Source organism: Emydura macquarii, unplaced genomic scaffold, assembly GCF_026122565.2.
Source record: "Emydura macquarii macquarii isolate MOO-44397 ecotype Brisbane River unplaced genomic scaffold, CSIRO-AGI_Emac_v2 contig_75, whole genome shotgun sequence".
NCBI lineage: Eukaryota > Metazoa > Chordata > Testudines > Chelidae > Emydura > Emydura macquarii.
The window spans coordinates 7,283,964-7,292,065 of NW_027130212.1; the positions used below are offsets into that span (position 1 = coordinate 7,283,964).

Genomic DNA, 8,102 nt, shown 5'->3' on the forward strand with positions numbered 1-8,102 from the left:
ATTTCCAAAAGCTGGGTTCATGCTGCTAAAATCCAGGTGTTATCTCCACCAAGGGCCAGAGCGGTTAGCCAATATTCAGGCCTTGCAGGTTTGTTTTCAGTTAGGATGCAATCCTGCTATCTCCAAGAATGAACACACAATCCTGTCTCTTTGAAGACAACAGAAACAAATAGCAAGCAGTTCCTTGCTCAAAAGTCTCTAAACCTGCCTTTTCAGCACGTTCTGTGTCCAAGGAGCTTTGTCTCTGCTCCCTCTTGAAGCCAGACCTGCTCAAAACTGCTTCTTTCCCTGTCTGCTGGCTTTCTCTGCCCTACCACACACCCACTGCTTGCCAAACCATTATATAGCCCCTGCATTTGCAATCGGGAAACCACTCAGCCCACATGCTTTAACAGCTGATTAAGACTTGCCATATGGTCTATTGCCTTGGATATTGCCTTCTATTGTTTCCACCTATCTCATGTATAAAGGACCTTAATTGCTACTTCCATTTAGCCTGAAAGAATGGTGCTTAGCCCACCCATCAACTTAAAGAGTTTTGTGATTGATGAGATCTAGAACCCATTTGATGGCAGCTAATAATGGTTTCCAGCATAATAGTATTTAGTGACTAAAAATCCAGATAGGCACCAAATCGGAAAGTGCCTAGCTGAGTTAAGTGTGTAACTCCCATTGACTTTCAGTAGGAGTTTGGTATCTAACTTGCATAGGTATTTTTGTAAATCCCATTATACATCTGTCTACATTTTTAGGTGCCTCTTTGCAAATCTGGCTTCAAGGGAATAAGAAAATCACCAGAGACGACAATTTCAAGACCAAACAAAATCTTATACAACATGGGTAAAGCAAACAGTCGTAATGCGAGCTTCAGGTATAACTGAAAACAAAAATGTAACACATTTTAATATATATGGTTTGTGGTAATGTGCAGGATAAAATAACTTAAATGTTGTTTGATAAGGTGATGTACTTAACAGGAAATAGACAGTTTTGCAGCTACAGGTATGAAAAAACAGCATAGACCAAACAGAAATTACTGTGTAATATTGTCAGTCTGAACACCTACAGTAGCAGTGGGTGATTAAGTATCTGAGGGAAGTAGATTAGCATAAATTATAAATGGATTGAAAAAATAGGCAACTAGTATGCTGTAGCGATAACACAAATATAGTAACTCTCAACATCTATCTCTTTAGCTTTAATTTTTCAGAATGTTGTAGAGAGACTCATGAAATGAGCACAGTTCAGATGTCAGACATACAGTAGAGCCTCCCAATGAAACAAAAACCTAATTACAGTTTTAGCAACATTGATTTCCCTTAAAACATTTATTTGGAATTAAAAAAAAAAGAACATTTTCTACTGTAAGTGCCTGAAGTGCATATGACAGAATGCCTACTGCTCAGCTTAATGAGCCTGTCAGTCCAGAATATTAAGCAGACTAATTTAAAATATTCAGATTTGCTTAAAATATGAAGTAGATCTAAAAAGTTAGAGATACAAGAACATACATCTGAAAATGTATTAAAATATAATAAGAAACCTCTTTTCTACACAAAATGCTCTTGTAACTATGGTCTGTATTATTTGGCTCCGTAGATTTTTAAACATATTAGTTTATAAAATATAGTCTCTGCTTTAAAGAATGAGAAGATCTAAATCCAAATTTATCCAGTTTGTTCTAAAACAGTTTCCCTAACTCATTCAGAGCTCCTTTGTACCTCTTGTAATCTGTAATCCTATCCCTTCCATAAGAGATCTCTCTGCTGATGCATATGTGCCATAGCAAAGCTTTGTGTCTCTGCCCTCTCCTCCCATTTGTGTTGGTGGGTACGAGGTGTGGGGAATATCACAGCTCTACTAAGTCCTTGTGTCAGTGACTTGATGTTAGCTTTAAATGGTGTTGGGTTTGCATCCAGCCCTGAGGATCAAGGGAGCTATATCACCCCAACTGTCCTACCCTCACTGACTGGCAGAATTACATTATCAAAAAAATTGCCATTTTTAACAAGGTTTCCTAATATGAAGGGAAAATTGTGTAAAAGGGCCTCTTTGTACAAGTTTACTGACCATTGTTGCTTTCACACTTTGACAGTTGTGAAACTGGAAGCTTTCAGAACTATGATTGTTTAGGATACTTTAATATAAAGTCATTGGAGGGTAAACACTATGGACTGTTGATAGACAATAAATCAGAAACATTCCTTTCAGTAAGCCTCTTTTTGACTTGTAGAAAGTTGCATCTTTTAATTTGTGTTACACTGTTTTATGGTGGCTTGAAGACTAATATGTCACGGAACATATCCAAACTTGATTTAGCTTTTCATGTTTTGAATCATAGTCCGACTTCCAGATTGTATGGCATTAAATTTACTGCAAAGGATAAAAATCAAAGTCAGTGCTCAAGTATATACAAAGTTCCATACTAGGACAGCTATGATTAAATAATCAGCATCATGTTATGTCCTTGCAAACCCATTATAGATCTGTGATGGATGGGGGCAAAATACATCAGAAGTGAAGTTATTCCAAAGAATTTTTACCACTCCCACAGGGAAAATCTGCAGGGTGGCCAAGTGCATTATTTTAATGAGGTTTTCTTCCACAGGATGGTATGATGCTAATGGAAAAACTTTATAGTATGCTCTTGACGTGTGGGGATTTACGTGTGTAAGACCCATTAGCACTCATGGGAGTTACACACACAAATTCCTATACATTTAGATAAGAAACTGGTTAAGTGCTATTTTTAGCATGCACTATTAATTAATTTTTTTAAGTGCCCATAAAAGGGATACATCCAGTACAGACACACCATTTGGAGTTGACCTACATAACTGTAAATATTACCTCTTTTTGTATTTACATTTTTATATGCATTATTGTGCAACCTCCTCTTCTGATTTTAAAAACTACTTAGTGGCTTAGCTCCTTATTTTGGTTTGTCTACTTTGGATTTAACATTTTCATAAAAACTTGAATTGTAAGGCTGCTCTAACTTATGCCAGTTGGCCCTACAATATGGAGAGGTGCAAAGGGGAACAAACTTGCCTCCTCACTTTGTCTCACCCTTCTTTACCCAAATTCAGTGCCTGTACTGAGTGAAGTTCAGAAGAAAAAGAAAACTTACCCTGCCCAATGTCGTCTTTGTAATAAAAATGTAGTCATCCCACCCCATTTCCCTTTATGTGAAAATAAATGTTGTATGTGAGAAAATATAACACCAAATCCTTGAACCTTCCATCTCCACCACCTATCTGTAGCTTTAGGAATAATTTTGTTCTGAATAACATTCTCTGTACTATGAGTACCTGTATTACTGTTTCCATGAAAAAAGCTCAGTGACTTTGTGTATATAATGTTTGGCAGTCAAACTCTTTCATAGTCTTTAATTACGGAATATATAAAATACAGCCACTAAAAGAGTTAGCACGTACGCTTGCTGGTACTTGGATGTTTATTTCTTAATGTATTTATCATTTGCTTAAACATATGAATGAATGAAATAATTTAGTCCCTGACCAGGGTAGCCCCTGAAAATGCCAAGGTCAGGGAAGGCTGTAAAAGGAGAGCGGATTCTCCCAGCAGTGGTGGGTGACACTGAAGTCAGACTTCCCAACCAGCCACAAACTGTGCTTCTGATTCCCCAAACCAGTTATCAAGAAGCCAGTACACAAATACACACAGCCCCCTTTACTGCACTTCAGTCTCTGGCCCCCAATTAGCCACTAGGTTCAGTAAAGAGACCAGTTGTTTAAACTCTATGCTCTTTACCAAAAAGGTTCCTCCTGACCCCAAAGGGTCAGCCACAGTACCAGATCAATATAAGTTTGGATCTTACCCAAAATACCACACTGCCAGCCAATTCTTTAGTAACTAAAACTAAAGGTTTATAATAAAAAAGAAAGAAACAAACTATAAGAGAAATGTTAAAGGATTAAAGCAATCAGATACAAATGATTTGAAAGTCCATATCTATCAAGATTCTAGAAGAATTGTGGAGTTTGCAGGCTTGTATAGTCCCTCTGGTATACATCCAGTACCTGGATGGGTCTCAGTCCTTTATTTTACAGCTTCAGTTCAGTTCAGTTGCAGATGACTTGATCCAGAGGTAGACAGGTGGCTGAAGCTGAACAGGATTGAAGACAAAATGGATCCCGGGGCTCTGCCTTTTATGTCCTCTGGCCCTTGCCATTCTGCTTGTGGAATTTCACAAGAACCAAAATGGAGTCCAGAGTCACATGAGCAAGTCCTAGTGACTCATCAGGTATATCCCTGGCTTCTCCCCCTGGGCCCTTTGCACCTGTGAATGTCTCAATGGGCCATTAAGCAGGCTATTGTTCTGCAGCCATCTTGTCTGATGTGTTACCCAGACAGCACAATTTGAAATATTGATATATCAAACATATCCATAACTTCCATTACACACATAACACATGAACATAAACATTATCATCTTACTTAGCACATTATAGCCTTTCTAACAGTACCTGACATGGCATATCTCACATGAATCACTATGATTTTGACCTATTGATGGTAAATAATATAATAAATGCCCCCCCGCCCCAATCCAGCCATCATGACACCCCCAACGTGAGTTTGGTGTAGAAGGGAGTAATCAGAGCTCCTGAATATACCTCAAGGGCCCCCCTTATCCAGCCAGCGTCACAATCCCTATACTGCTGTTTGGGTTAAACTTTCAGATTGCTCCTCTCTAGGAGAAAGTTTCCTTTAGAAAATTGTTGCAGTCAAGAACGCTTATTTATCATGTATCACGGGGAGCATTTTTTCCAAACCATGGTACAGCAGTGCTTCAGTTTTTTAACAGCATCACATTTAAAAAAAAATCCTACAGCAATATGAAAAATTTAGATAGAAAACTAAATTACATCAGCAGTGAAAAAAAATTTATGACCGAAACATCAATTCTAATTTAAAGGCATTTCTGGAGAAAATGCAAAATGTAATTCTATTGCTGAAGTGAGACAAGGCTATTCTGGGGCAAAACTAATATAGAAGTCTGACAAATAATATTGTTAATAATCCACTTATGTGTGTAACTGATGACAAAAGTGCTGACAACATCATATTGCAAAAAAGAATCATCACTTGATGGGAGCATTACAGCACACCATTAGAACCAGGCAAGAGCCTCTAACGGTGTTATGGCTGCCACCACACTGATGGACCAAGTTCACAGGGATTGACATCTTCATAAACCAGGAGCTGCAGGTATCACACCAAAACCAATGTCTAGGTAATAAATTATTACAATTGAGGACCTTTACCTAGAAGAAATTAGAGTATGCAGTAATATGACCAAGCTGAAGACACCATGGAAGCCAGTGATAACAAAGGCCTGGTCTACACTGGCAATGGAGGTCGACGTAATGCCACTTACATCAACCCCTAAAGTATGCGTCTCCATTGGCACGTAAATTCCATTGATTTAAAGTGTGGTAAAAGTCGACCTAATAAAACCACCTCTGCAAGTGGCGTAGCGCTGAATTCAAATTCCATGGGTCGAATTTGCATCAGTGTAGGTACAGCACAATGTAAATCGATGCCATTGGCCTCTGGGAGGTATCCCATAATGCCCATTGTGACTGCTCTGGATATTCAAGCTCTGCTGTAATGTGGCCATGTATGCAGGAAATACCTCCTCCCCTCAAGCCCCGGGAAATTTTTAATTTCCATTTCCGGTTTAGACAGCGTGGAGAGAGATTTGTAGCTGAACTGCTCATGGTGACTGCACGGCCCAAATGTGCTCCCTCTTGGAGTCAACCAGAGCTCCTGGATCTCATTGGTCGGTGGGGTGAAGAGTCTCTTCTGGCTCAGCTCAGAGCCAGCAAAAGAAATTTAGATATCTGCGAGAAGATATCTCATGGCATGTTGGAGAAGGGGCATAACAGGGATGCGCAGCAGTGCCATGTTAAAATCAAAGAGCTGAGGCAGGCTTATCAGAAAACTAGGGAAGCTAACAGTCGTTCTGGCTCCTCGCCCAAAACATGCCGCTTTTACGAGGAGCTGCATGAAGTTCTTGGCAGTGACCCCACCACTGTGCAACCACGCAGCATTGATACCTCCACTGAATCCCAGTCCAGGATGAATGAGGAGGACTTTGTGGATGATGAGGATGAGGAAAGCAGGGTGCAGGAGAGTGGAGTATCTTTCATTCAGGACCTTTTCATTACCCCAAAGCAGCCCAGCCACACACAGGACAGCGGGACTGGTCGAGAGGCAGAGGAAGGCACATCTGGTGAGTGTGTGGGGCAAATCTTTTTTTTTTCTGTGGTTATGTCCCCAGTCCAGCTTCTTAAAAGGAGTTGTGTTTTTGAGTGGAGGGTCTTTCTGGGTATTGGCAAACTTCAGTGGAAGGTTACTCCTGGAATAGACTATTTATATGCAGAGGTATGCTCCAAGAAGCCTCTATGGATGTCTCAAAGAAACTTTCATGTAGGTAATCTGTTAACCTTTGCAGAAGGTTTCTGGGGAGGGCAGCCTTATTTCTTCCACCACGGTAGGATACTTTTCCCTGCCGCTCTGCTATTAAATGAGCAGGCATCATCATGGAACACAGCATAGCAGCATAAGGGCCAGGTCTGTACCCCAATGCTTGCAGCAAATCTTCCCTTTCTGCCTGTGTTACCCTCAGGAGACTGATATCACACATGGTCACCAAGGGAAGATGGTGCAAGTTTAAAGTACCCGACCAATACAGTCACTTCGTTTTATTCCTCTGCTGTGGATGAGGTCTCTGGATGCCTCTCCAAGACTATTCCTAGTCCTAGTACTGTTGCAATGGGCTTTATGGGTCGGGACACCGGTTGCCCTATGTTTTCTGGTGCTACAATTCACCCGCAGTTCCCCTAATCTTTTCTGCCCACCTCCTCCCATACTGGTCTTTGGCATCTTACAAGGGAGCCCGGTGATCCCTCTCCTTGCTCAAGTATGGATTGTGGATTTTTAGCGCTAATGAAGTGTTTCTCTAACAGATGCAAAGGCCCCTTGCTTACCATATCTATAACTCTAGTCTGACCCTTCCGAGATGTACAGAATGGAATGCAGGTCTGACTTAGCCTTGTGAACATGAAGGGGAGTACTTTTTACATTGTAACATTTCCTTTACTACTTTGAGTTGGCTAACAATGGCAATTTTGTGCTTTGCTTGTCTTATAGTAGACACCTTGGCCTTTGGCCCCCCTTGCAGAACTCCTGCTGAAAGACTTTCCCAGATTAGGAAGCGGAAAAACAAAACACGGAATGACATTCAGCGAACTAATTAACATCTCCACGGCTGCTGACACAGAGCTCAGAGCCTGGAGGATGTCCTTATCTGAAAAACTAGATATGCACAGGAGCAGGAGCATGATGTGCAACAGGAGATATTGTGTATTATGAGGGATCAGTCCAACATGCTGAGGCGTCTGGTAGAGCTCCAGGAAGAGCAGCGGGAGGATAGACTCCCTCTGCAGCCCCTCCAAAATGCTCCATCACCTACCTCTTAATCAGCCCCCATCCCCAAGCTGTCTAGGAGGAGACTGAACAGGGTGCAGTATGTGCTGCACTTCACACCAGTGGAGGCAAGCAGAGGGTCACAATGGCCCTTTTAAGAATTGCATGCAACCACCATTGCTTGCACAGTGACATTTTACAATGTTAAGTTATTCTCCTTTCCCCCCATTATAACGGGTCACAAATAAAACTTTGTAGCATTAAAAAACATCTGTCTTTATTCATTCATGGCATGGGTGGGGAGAGAAGGGGAAGGGGCTGCTGAAGCGAGGGTTGGGTATGGGAAATCGAGGAAGAGCACAGACATACATTACTGCAGCTCATTGCAAAACTGGTTTTTCAATGCTTCCCAAAGCTGAAGTGCTCCATCGTTGGCTCTGAGCATAGCACTGGAATCTGGCTGCTCAAAATTTGCAGCCAGCATATCAGCCTCCATGGCCGAACCCTGGTGGAAATTTTCCTCCTTCTTTTCACACAAATTATGGAGCACACAGAATGCAGATATAACTGATGGGATGTTCTTTTCACTGATGTCAAGCCTAGTAGGCAGACATCTCCATCTGGCTTTTAAACGGCCAAATGCA

At 41.2% G+C, this 8,102-nt stretch overlaps 1 pseudogene; it reads left to right on the forward strand.

The window, feature by feature from the left end:
- Positions 1-5,745: 5,745 nt before the first annotated feature.
- Positions 5,746-7,404, forward strand: LOC137149826 (uncharacterized; annotated as a pseudogene).
- Positions 7,405-8,102: the final 698 nt, after the last annotated feature.